This window comes from Gekko japonicus, unplaced genomic scaffold (genome assembly GCF_001447785.1).
Source record: "Gekko japonicus isolate JY-2015 unplaced genomic scaffold, Gekko_japonicus_V1.1 scaffold185, whole genome shotgun sequence".
NCBI lineage: Eukaryota > Metazoa > Chordata > Lepidosauria > Squamata > Gekkonidae > Gekko > Gekko japonicus.
The window spans coordinates 883,307-892,599 of record NW_015176457.1 but is presented as its reverse complement, the minus strand read 5'-3'; positions in this window follow the sequence as shown (position 1 = coordinate 892,599).

Sequence of the window (9,293 nt, the reverse complement as noted above, 5' to 3'; positions counted from 1 at the left end):
TAGTCCCCGCCATGCTTCAGTTTTGTTTACACTTAGAAAGTTCGTGCTGTAGCCTTCAAGGAAGCTTCCCTCCTCTCCGCTTATTTCTCCCTCCCAGCAAGGTAAACCGTCCGTGCGTTTTTTCGCTTCCCCCCCTCTTTATTTTAAAAGTCTCTTTTTAATACGGAGGTGGTAGATCCCTCCTCCCTTTCGCTTCTTGGGGGGGGGTGAGGCTTTCTTTTAAAGACCACCGCTTAAATCTCGAACGCCGGCTTACAGTTTGTCGCTTGCTTCTTTTCTCTGACTCGATTCATCCGCTCCACCACTCCGCTTTCCCGGCGGCTTTGCTGTTCCCTATTACAGGGCACAACGCAGCTGGAGCCGTTTGGGGCAGGGAGAGACTTTGGTGGGGGAGCTTCAATTCCCGGCTTTCATGCCAGCAAGAGGCATCCCCCAGTCTCTCAAATGCGCCCCCTGGTTCGGAGCCCTTTAACAATGGCTCCTTAGGATCTCCGCATGTGCGGGACCCCTCCAGACAGCGTGTGGGCGATCCGACTCCGGGAGCTCACCCGAGAGTCGGTCGTCAGGCGCGCAGCCATAACCGGAAGCCTGCTTCCCGTTAGTCTTTACCAAAGCACCTCAGAAGCTGTGGTGTGCAGCTCCCGGTGGATAGAAAATGGGATTCCTCTCCCCCTTCTTGACAGAATCCGTGTTGTGCTCATTTTCTCTAACAGGGTCACAATGTCTGGGTTAGTACCACAGATCTAAATGTCATTTGCCTACTGTCTTGTGGCAGCCGAGGTTTTTCAAACATGGGCAAACTTTGGGTAGAGTATAAAATAAACAAAATGAATACTTCAGAACAACTGTTTATCTTTCTGCCTCTCTGTGTGAATTAAAATGAACCATTGTCAGGTGCCATCCTATTTCCAGTGCTGTGACCTGGTCTCATAAGGCAGAAGAGTGGGAAGTGGAGAATTGGGCAATCGCAGTTGCTGCATTGCCAGACAACATCTAGAATTTATCTTTAAGCTGCCTGTGTGTATGGATTTAGGGTGGTGGTGGATGTGTTTCCTTTCTAAAGCCTGAAGATGGGCAAGGAGTTTGCTCCTTAGTAGGATGTGTCCCATGGGCTGACCTGACAGCACATCCCATTCACCTCACGGGGAATGTTAACACTGGAGCTACATTTTGATATTCGCTGGCCTGGCTTCCTCTAGCCTCTTCCCTGCCTGGTGGGCTGAACAGCTAAACAGGAGCTGTGGCGTAGTTCACAAAGCATTAAGAGATATTGGTGCTGGGCTTGCCACACTCAACTGACCAGAAAACAATTCTTGGCAGCAAGCTCCATTTTGATCTGCCAGGCGAGAGGAACATTGTTTGACAAAGTTTCTGCTTGAGGTGAAAAGAAATCTTAAGGGAGTGATTTTTTTTTGGGAGACCAAGGCATCAGTGAGCTGAAGCATGAAGCAGCAGTAATAGCCTTTATTTGTGAAACTCTGTGGGCAGTGCTAAGCTGTTAAAATGCAGGATAATTAGAATTCTTCAAACAATGGCAAAAGAAATGCAGACTCGGCTCAAACGGCTCCAGACGGCCTCTTCCCTCCCCCTCCGGCTTCCTAAAGCTCGTCCAGGCTATTCTCCACCACTAGGCGGTGCTAAGGCCATGCTTGTGGTAGGATTGATGTGGAGGAACTGATGATTGATTAGCTAGAAGGCTCTTTATGGGGCAAAGTCCTGTTTATGATCTGAGCAGTGAACATATTAATTTGCATAACCTGCAGGGGACACATGCAATTTAATTGTCTGGCAGCATCAATGAAGGCCAGGCTGCTTTCAAAGGCCTACTTGCTCAGTTCTGTGGGTTCCACGGTACCAGATTGAATGTCCCCATCCTGATTCTAGGAAGCCCCCAAGTGTTTTCAACTTTGATCGAAGCAAGTGGAACCAGTTCTTGAGATGTCAGCTACAGGCTAGGCCCTGGCCTGTCTGAGATTTTTTCTTATTCGTGATGCTGGTGGAGAAGGGAGAGAAATGCTTCGGAATTGACAGAAAGCCGTTAAAGCCGTTGTTCCTATAAGAGTTTCTTTTTTTCTTTTTGAGCTGGAATGTTGGTTTTCAAGGGCCCTTTTAAAATCAACTTCTCTAAAGCCCTGTAATCAAAATCCAGGGGAAATTGCTTAAAAAAACAACCTTTCTACTTACAAAGTGCATTTGTAATGGACTTACAAATCCTTATGTTACTTCTGGGCCCATAAATGGTGCTTAAATGACAGCAGAAAAGAACGAATGGCCCTGGCTGAAGTGGGAGGGGGCAGGGCCTCCCCTCTACTTGGCCGAGGAAGAAAAGTTGAGTCATGATTTCCTTATCCAAACTGGTTTCTCTCCCAAGGATTTTTGGTTTTGCCCTGGTGGGGCTGCATAACCCAAACTAACGGCTGCTTAGAATAGAAAAGAAAGAAAAAAGCCACCGCAGGAGCAAAAACATTGCTCAACTTCCACTATTCCATGCTGTAATTCAGTTCCTCTCGTTTACTCAACAGGAGGCTGGTTGAGCCCTGCCACCTTGTGATGAAGCCTGTAACATGTGGGATCCAAGTGCCAGTCAATAAATGGTACCAAATCACAACACTGTGGCCTGGGGACAAAAAGAGTGGAAACTGGCTGACTGGCACAGAGCTGGCTGTCTTTCAGAAGTTCCAGCAGGATTTCTTGGAGACACAAGCAATAGGAAAAATGGACTTCCACCTGGACCTTGGAGTGGATACCTAATAGATAGCAATTGTATGTGGATTCTGTTCAGTCAGAATCAGATTGCTTCTGGGCAACATAACTTCAGCTGATGCCTAATAAATAGCAATTGTGTGTGGATTCTGTTCAGTCAGATTGCTTCTGGGCAACATAACTTCAGAGGCTATTCTTGGTCCAAAATGTGGCAGCTGTCATTAGTTGAAGCGGTCGTTAAACACTAGTTCTTTATGAGTTTCACTGGCTGCCAATAAATGCTGAAGTCAAGGCACTGATGCTTTCCATTAAAGCCCTTTACAATATTTGCTTGAGAAATCTGAGGCTGGACCTTCTCACTTTCTGTCTGCTGATTGCTGACTGGAGGAATTGGCGGATGGCTTGTTCTCACTATGGGCTGGTGGCCACTTCTGGGTGGGCCTTCCCTGTCATGGCCCCAGGGCTTTAGGCCCTTACTTTTAACATTATTACTATTGTTATTATCTTCCGTTGTGGCCTACCTTTGTCAGTGAGACTCAGGGTGGATTACAAAAATTCAAAACCAATTCAATCAGACAGATAATCAGTGTGCTAGGACTAGGATTACAGAACTGGAAAATAACGCAAACAAAAAATACTATATCTGATGCATGACATACTCTACAGGGGGCTACGAAGGTAGATGGTGTTGTACTCAAAAGGGGAGAGATGCATACAACGCATATTGCAACAGACTGCCATTCTGTCCCTCACAGAAACTGTCTCCTGAGCTGTTCCATTATCTTATGGTTCTACTCCCTTTATTAAAAATGCTCTCCGGAACATTTCTGCTTTGCACATTCTGTGAAATGACAGATGTGTGGGGGCCTTAACGATGCAACTGTTTGTCCTTTAGTGTTTAACCAATACACTGTTTTCCGATGACCAATTCGTTGAATCCCTTCTCAAAGCGTGTGAGTGATTGTGTTTTATAGCTTTTATTGAATTTTTAACTCACTTTGAGAGCTATTTGCTGTTGACAAACAAAAGTGAGCCAGTTTTATATCCAGCATTTATACAGTACTTCTAGTGGTCAAAGTGCCGCACCCTATTCTTTGCAGCAGCCTTCTAAGAACAGTCGGTATCATTATCCCCCTGTGGCATGCATGGGTCTGATGCTGAGAGGAAGTGTTGGTAGCTGGGATGAGCTTTTAAAGGTAGGCTGTGTGTTTTTCATTTCTCCTTATTATCACACAGATAAAGGTGTAGCACAGCAAAAAAAAATCCCATGGCAATAGATGTCATGAGGTGCTTCTAAACAGCCACTATTAAATCTGCACAAGCTCTTGGAAAAGCATCTTTGAGGACTTGGCAGACTCCATCCTTTATTCCTGTGTATTCCTTGCAGGAACAATAGACAGCAGTCTTGTGACACCTTGAAGACTGAACCATTTTTTATGGTAGCATTATCTTTCGTGAATGAGAGCACACTCCATTGGACTCCATGCATTCGTTGGACTACATGTCCACGAGCACGTATTGTCAAGGAAAAACTGGTGTCACAGAACTGATGTCTTTAAGGTGCCACAATCCTTTATCTTTTATAGTGGAAATTGTTTTGAACAAGCCTAAAAGCGCCATCTTTGGGTTACAGGCCCTTCTGTCCCTGCTGGAGAATTCTTTGCAAAGGCTTTAAAGCAAGCAACCCAGGGGACAGCCCCCATTTTCTATTAAAGCTGATAGGTTTCAGAGTAATTCCTGTGGAAAACCTATTGCTTTCATTGCCTACTAAATTGTATGGGGACAATTTCAATGAGTGAGAGAAACAACACATTCCCAGGGGGTCAGGTGTGAGTTTTCTCTTCTTGAGTGTCTCAGATTAATTAGATCCTGAAATTTCGCCTCCTGGAATGTTTGGTCTGTGCCAGATATAGGAATTATTCAGTAATAGAGTGAAGGCGGAAGGTCGCAGCTCTTGTTTTGCTTCTTGACACACAAAGTTGCAAGGCAACAACACAGTGCCTGCAATTAAGAGGCAAACAAACTGACCTCTCCCTTTCTACACTGCCAGATTCTGAGCTGCAGAATATTCCCCCCCCCCATCTCAGTCCCCAAAGGATTTACTAAGTTTCCTTTGTGGAACCCATAATTCTAAATCACATACTTATGTTATGGGGCGCTTTGAATCCATTTATAGGCACTTTTCTTCCCTACGCAGGACTCCAGGAATGCTTACTCCTCCTTGACATAATTTTAAGTCAAGTCACTAAATGAAAAGATTTACTTGATTTACTTTTCAGTTGTTAGTAATTAACTAACACCTACAGACCGCCACTTGCAGATACTCTGATGAAGGTGTGTGTGTGTGTGGGGAATATGGGGGTTGCAGAATGTAGCTCTTTGACCTAAAGAGCATTATGGAGGCCATCAAAAGATGTCCAGCTAACATTAGAAGCGAATTGCCATGGTATTAAAGCCACAGGTGAATGTATCCCTTTATATTTCAGTACCACCCAAATGCCCTGAGGCACAGCTCCTTTGTGGATTTGGGGCCCTCAAGTGGCCATGTGGTGCCCAGAAATGTCCATTTTCTCATCGGTGGAAGGGGGGGGAGGTAGAGTGAGCCCCTGTGCTGACTGTCTCCCACTGACACTCTACATATACATCAGGATTGGGGTCTGGCCTATGGCTACACGTGACAATGATGAGTTTTAAGATGACTGTTTTGAATGCTTCCATTCACCATGCACATTTTGTACATGCACATGTCACTTGATTTGCTTCCACTCTAGGGTTGCCAGCTCCAGGTTAGAAAATTCCTGGAGACTTGGGAGGACGGGGATCTCAGTGGGGTACAATGCCATAGAGTCCACCCTCCAAAGCATCCGTTTTCTCCAGGGGAACTGATCTCTCTTGTCTGGAGAAGAGCTGTAATTCCGGGGGATCCCCAGGACTCACCTGGAGGCTGGCATCCCTCTTCTACTGCGTCATTCCCCATTTGGCATACCCTCCCCCACCCCAGTTTAAAACTGCTTCAGGGTAAGAGAACATATGGAGTAGGCACTGAGGTTTTAAGGCAGTATGGTAGAATTAGTATTGTTATAACATCCACATTTCTTTTGTGTCTACCCTTTCACAGTCTCTAGTCATGCTGTTTTCACGTTTGTTTGTTTTTTGTGTGTGTGTGCTTGGGAAAAGCTAAGCTTGGTTCTGGCTGCCAAATGTTAGTAGATCTGCCATAACAGTGTCATGCTTGTATGGTTGTTGTGTCACACCTGTTGGATACTCTCACCAACGATACTGTTAAGTAAGAAACTTCTCTCTTGCTCAAACATTAAATTTTTAAAATTCAAATAGTTTTTAAATGTACAGAACATAATGTGTGTGTGTGTGCCCAGTATTATCAAGCAGCCCTTTTTCAAATAAAAATTAATGCGCCATCCAGCACTTCTGCTGAGGATTCATGTGTACCTCATAAGCTGTGCGTGTGCATTTTAACTCTTTATCAGCCTATGAATAAAGGCATAAAGGGGTACTACCTTTTAAAGAACAGTTTCACAATTTTGCAACCCTTTTAAAATATATTTGAGTAGTTTCCTTTCACAGTTGCATATATTAAAATGCAATTTATGTGCACGGTCATGTAGATCTTTGCCAGTTAGTTTTTCTCTTGATGAACCGTTTGCTGTGTGAAATGCCAAATATTTCAGTCAGCAGACTGGTCTGAGGGAAGACAGTCCTTGAAAATCACAGGCTCCTCTCCCCTCCCCGCTGGCTGCCCACGATTTAACTGGCCTTTCATTTTTTGAGTCTTGCCCAAGTATACAAGAGACACATTTTCTGAAAATGTCCTTCTGTTGGCTGGACATTTGCATTTAAAAGCAGTGTTTATTTGTCAGGGTGCCAGCACACTGAACCTCAAGGCAGAAAAGAGAGCTTGAGTGAGGTGATCAAATTGCAAGAACTTACAATGCCAAAATAACTTTATAACAGTTCAGGGGCTGTTTGAACACTGGTGGGCTATGCGGCTCAGGGGGCCTCATAGGGCTGGCCATTGTTTCAGAGGCAAAACACAGTCGGTCAGTAGGCCTGATTGTTATTCCGATATGTCTCACAGACAGGAGCTGTTTGCCCAAGGAAAGGACTTTCAACTTGTTACAGCCAATCTGGCCATAGTTTCAGAGGTACAAGAGGAAATAGTGGACCAACATGAGCCTCCTTTTTTCTTCAGTACCTGAGGAGAATCTTGCTGTGGGTGTGAGCAGGAGTTGCCAGGTGGTGAAGCTATCAATGCAATCGTTTTACCTGGTGGGCTGTTTGCTATTCAGCCTATCTCCAAACCATAGCTCTGAAGCACGTTTCTTACTAATGGCAACGTTCACAGTCGAGTGCAAATGAGCAGGGCAGTGAAATGCTGCCAGCAAAACAGGGATTTCTACATACCTGCAACATCCCCCCCCCAAAAAAAATGGAGACATATTACGTTGCTAAAAAGTGAACCCAGCTCCCAGGGCCTAATGAGGACCAAGCATGCCCAGTGGCATTCAGGAGGCAAGGAAGTTGACAGAGGACCACTGTCAGTGCAGACAAAAGGGGGGCAGAGGGCGAAGGAAACTGACCTTCTGAACCCCCATAGCTCATAGTCTCCTAGTGGGCAGTGTACGCTCTTCTTTCTTTCCTGGACGACTGAAACTTCCTTATATTGAGTCAAGACCACTAGGCCATCCAGTTACTAGTGTTCCCTTCTCTTCGTGCAGCAAGCAGAGAAAGGGATTTCCTGCTATTTGGGATCCTATAACTGGGGATGAACTTCATTAAGCAAAGCAGCTGCTGTACCACTGAGCCATAGCCCATCATGCAAAAAGCAAGCCATCAAAAATGGGATTTGAACCCATTCCTCTCACCAGCCCTTGGGTCTGACACTGTCCTCTTGGCACCTTGTAGGATGCACTAAGAGAAATGGGATTTGGACCCATTCCTCTCACCAGCCCTTGGCTCTGGCACTGTCCAAGCACTTGGGCCCTCTTGGCACCTTGTAGGATGCACTAAGGTTTAAAGGGCTCTGATCACTTTGAAGTCAAATGAATCCAGAGGGGAGATGTTGTTAGGATCAGAGGAGGAGAAGCATCTCCCACCCCAGGACTCTTTAAGCTATAAAGGAGCAGAGCCCCTAAGTCTGTAGTAGTGGAAGCTTCCATCCCAAATCATCTCCAAGAAGCGCAGAGGGGAAAAGATAAAAAATATTGCCCTCCTGGGTTGTAATCTAATTCAGTGTTAGATGAACCTTCTTGCTTAGCAGTCAGTGCTTTGAGAAAAATAACACTCCAGTAGGAGACTGCTGAGCACCAAGGCATGATGGTGATCATGTAGCTTGCTTTTCCAGAATATGAGATGATTGCCAGGCTGTGTTTTTGGTGCAGCCGTCATGTGGTGTGTTTATAGGGTTCCTGGCTCTGGGTTGGGAAATACTTGGAGATTTAGGGGGTGGAACCTGAGGAAGGCGGGGTTTGGGGAGGGGAGGGACTAAAATGGGGTATAATACCATAGTTCACATTCCAAGGCAGCCATTTTCTCAAGGTGAACTGGTATCTATTGCCTGGAGATCAGTTGTAATAATGGGAGATCTGCAGATATTATCTGGAGGTTGGCAACCCTGTGTATATACCACGCATCAAACTCAGAATGGATTAATTCAATGTACCTGCCAGTCCGGCCATGGCTTGGGTCCTGCCTAGAATTTCTGTGGCTGTAAAAGCTCCAAACACCCCTGAAATGCTACTCTTGGTATGGGGGGATTCCCAGAGATAGCTTGAATGGCAAATCAAAGGTTTCCTGTGGGAGGGAGGAATGTCCAATAATCACCCACAGAAATTATGGCTGGGATCCAAGCCCATATCTTAAGCCTACTGTTTAGTCATCATTGTGAGACAGCCGACTACATTTGAAACCCATTGCTTAGTACTGTCTTCAGATAATCAATATGGTACATAGTCATCCTCCAAGCTGTACTCCTAGCAATTTAAAGTGGTTTTAAAAGGTAAAGGTAAAGGTGCCCTTGCTCGAAAGCCAGTCGGGTCCGACTCTAGGGTCGAGGTGCTCATCTCCGTTTCAAAGCCGAAGAGCCAGCGCTGTCCAAAGACGTTTCCGTGGTCATGTGGCCGGCATGACTAAAAACCAAGGCGCACGGAACGCTGTTACCTTCCCACCGAAGTGGTCCCTATTTATCTACTTGCAATTTCTTGCTTTCAAACTGCTAGGTTGGCAGGAGCTGGAACTAGAGACGGGAGCTCACTCCATCATGCGGCACCCGGGTCTCGAACTGCTGAACTACTGATCTTCCACAACCTGCAGTTCAGCTTCTTAACCACTTGAGCCACTGCAGCTCCTTAAAGTGGTTTTACACAACTCTGGCTGCGGTCACACGGAACAGTAGCCACGCTAGTGAGACGGAAGTCAGGCGCATTTTCTGGGCGCGATCTCACCGGCACATCTGGGAAGTGTAGCACTCCCGTGGCTCAGCCGAGGCTTCCCAGCAAAGACGCGCGGCAAAAAACTAGTACCTCGGAGGTACTAGTTTCCGGAAACTGCGGGGCAAGGGCAGGCGCGTGATC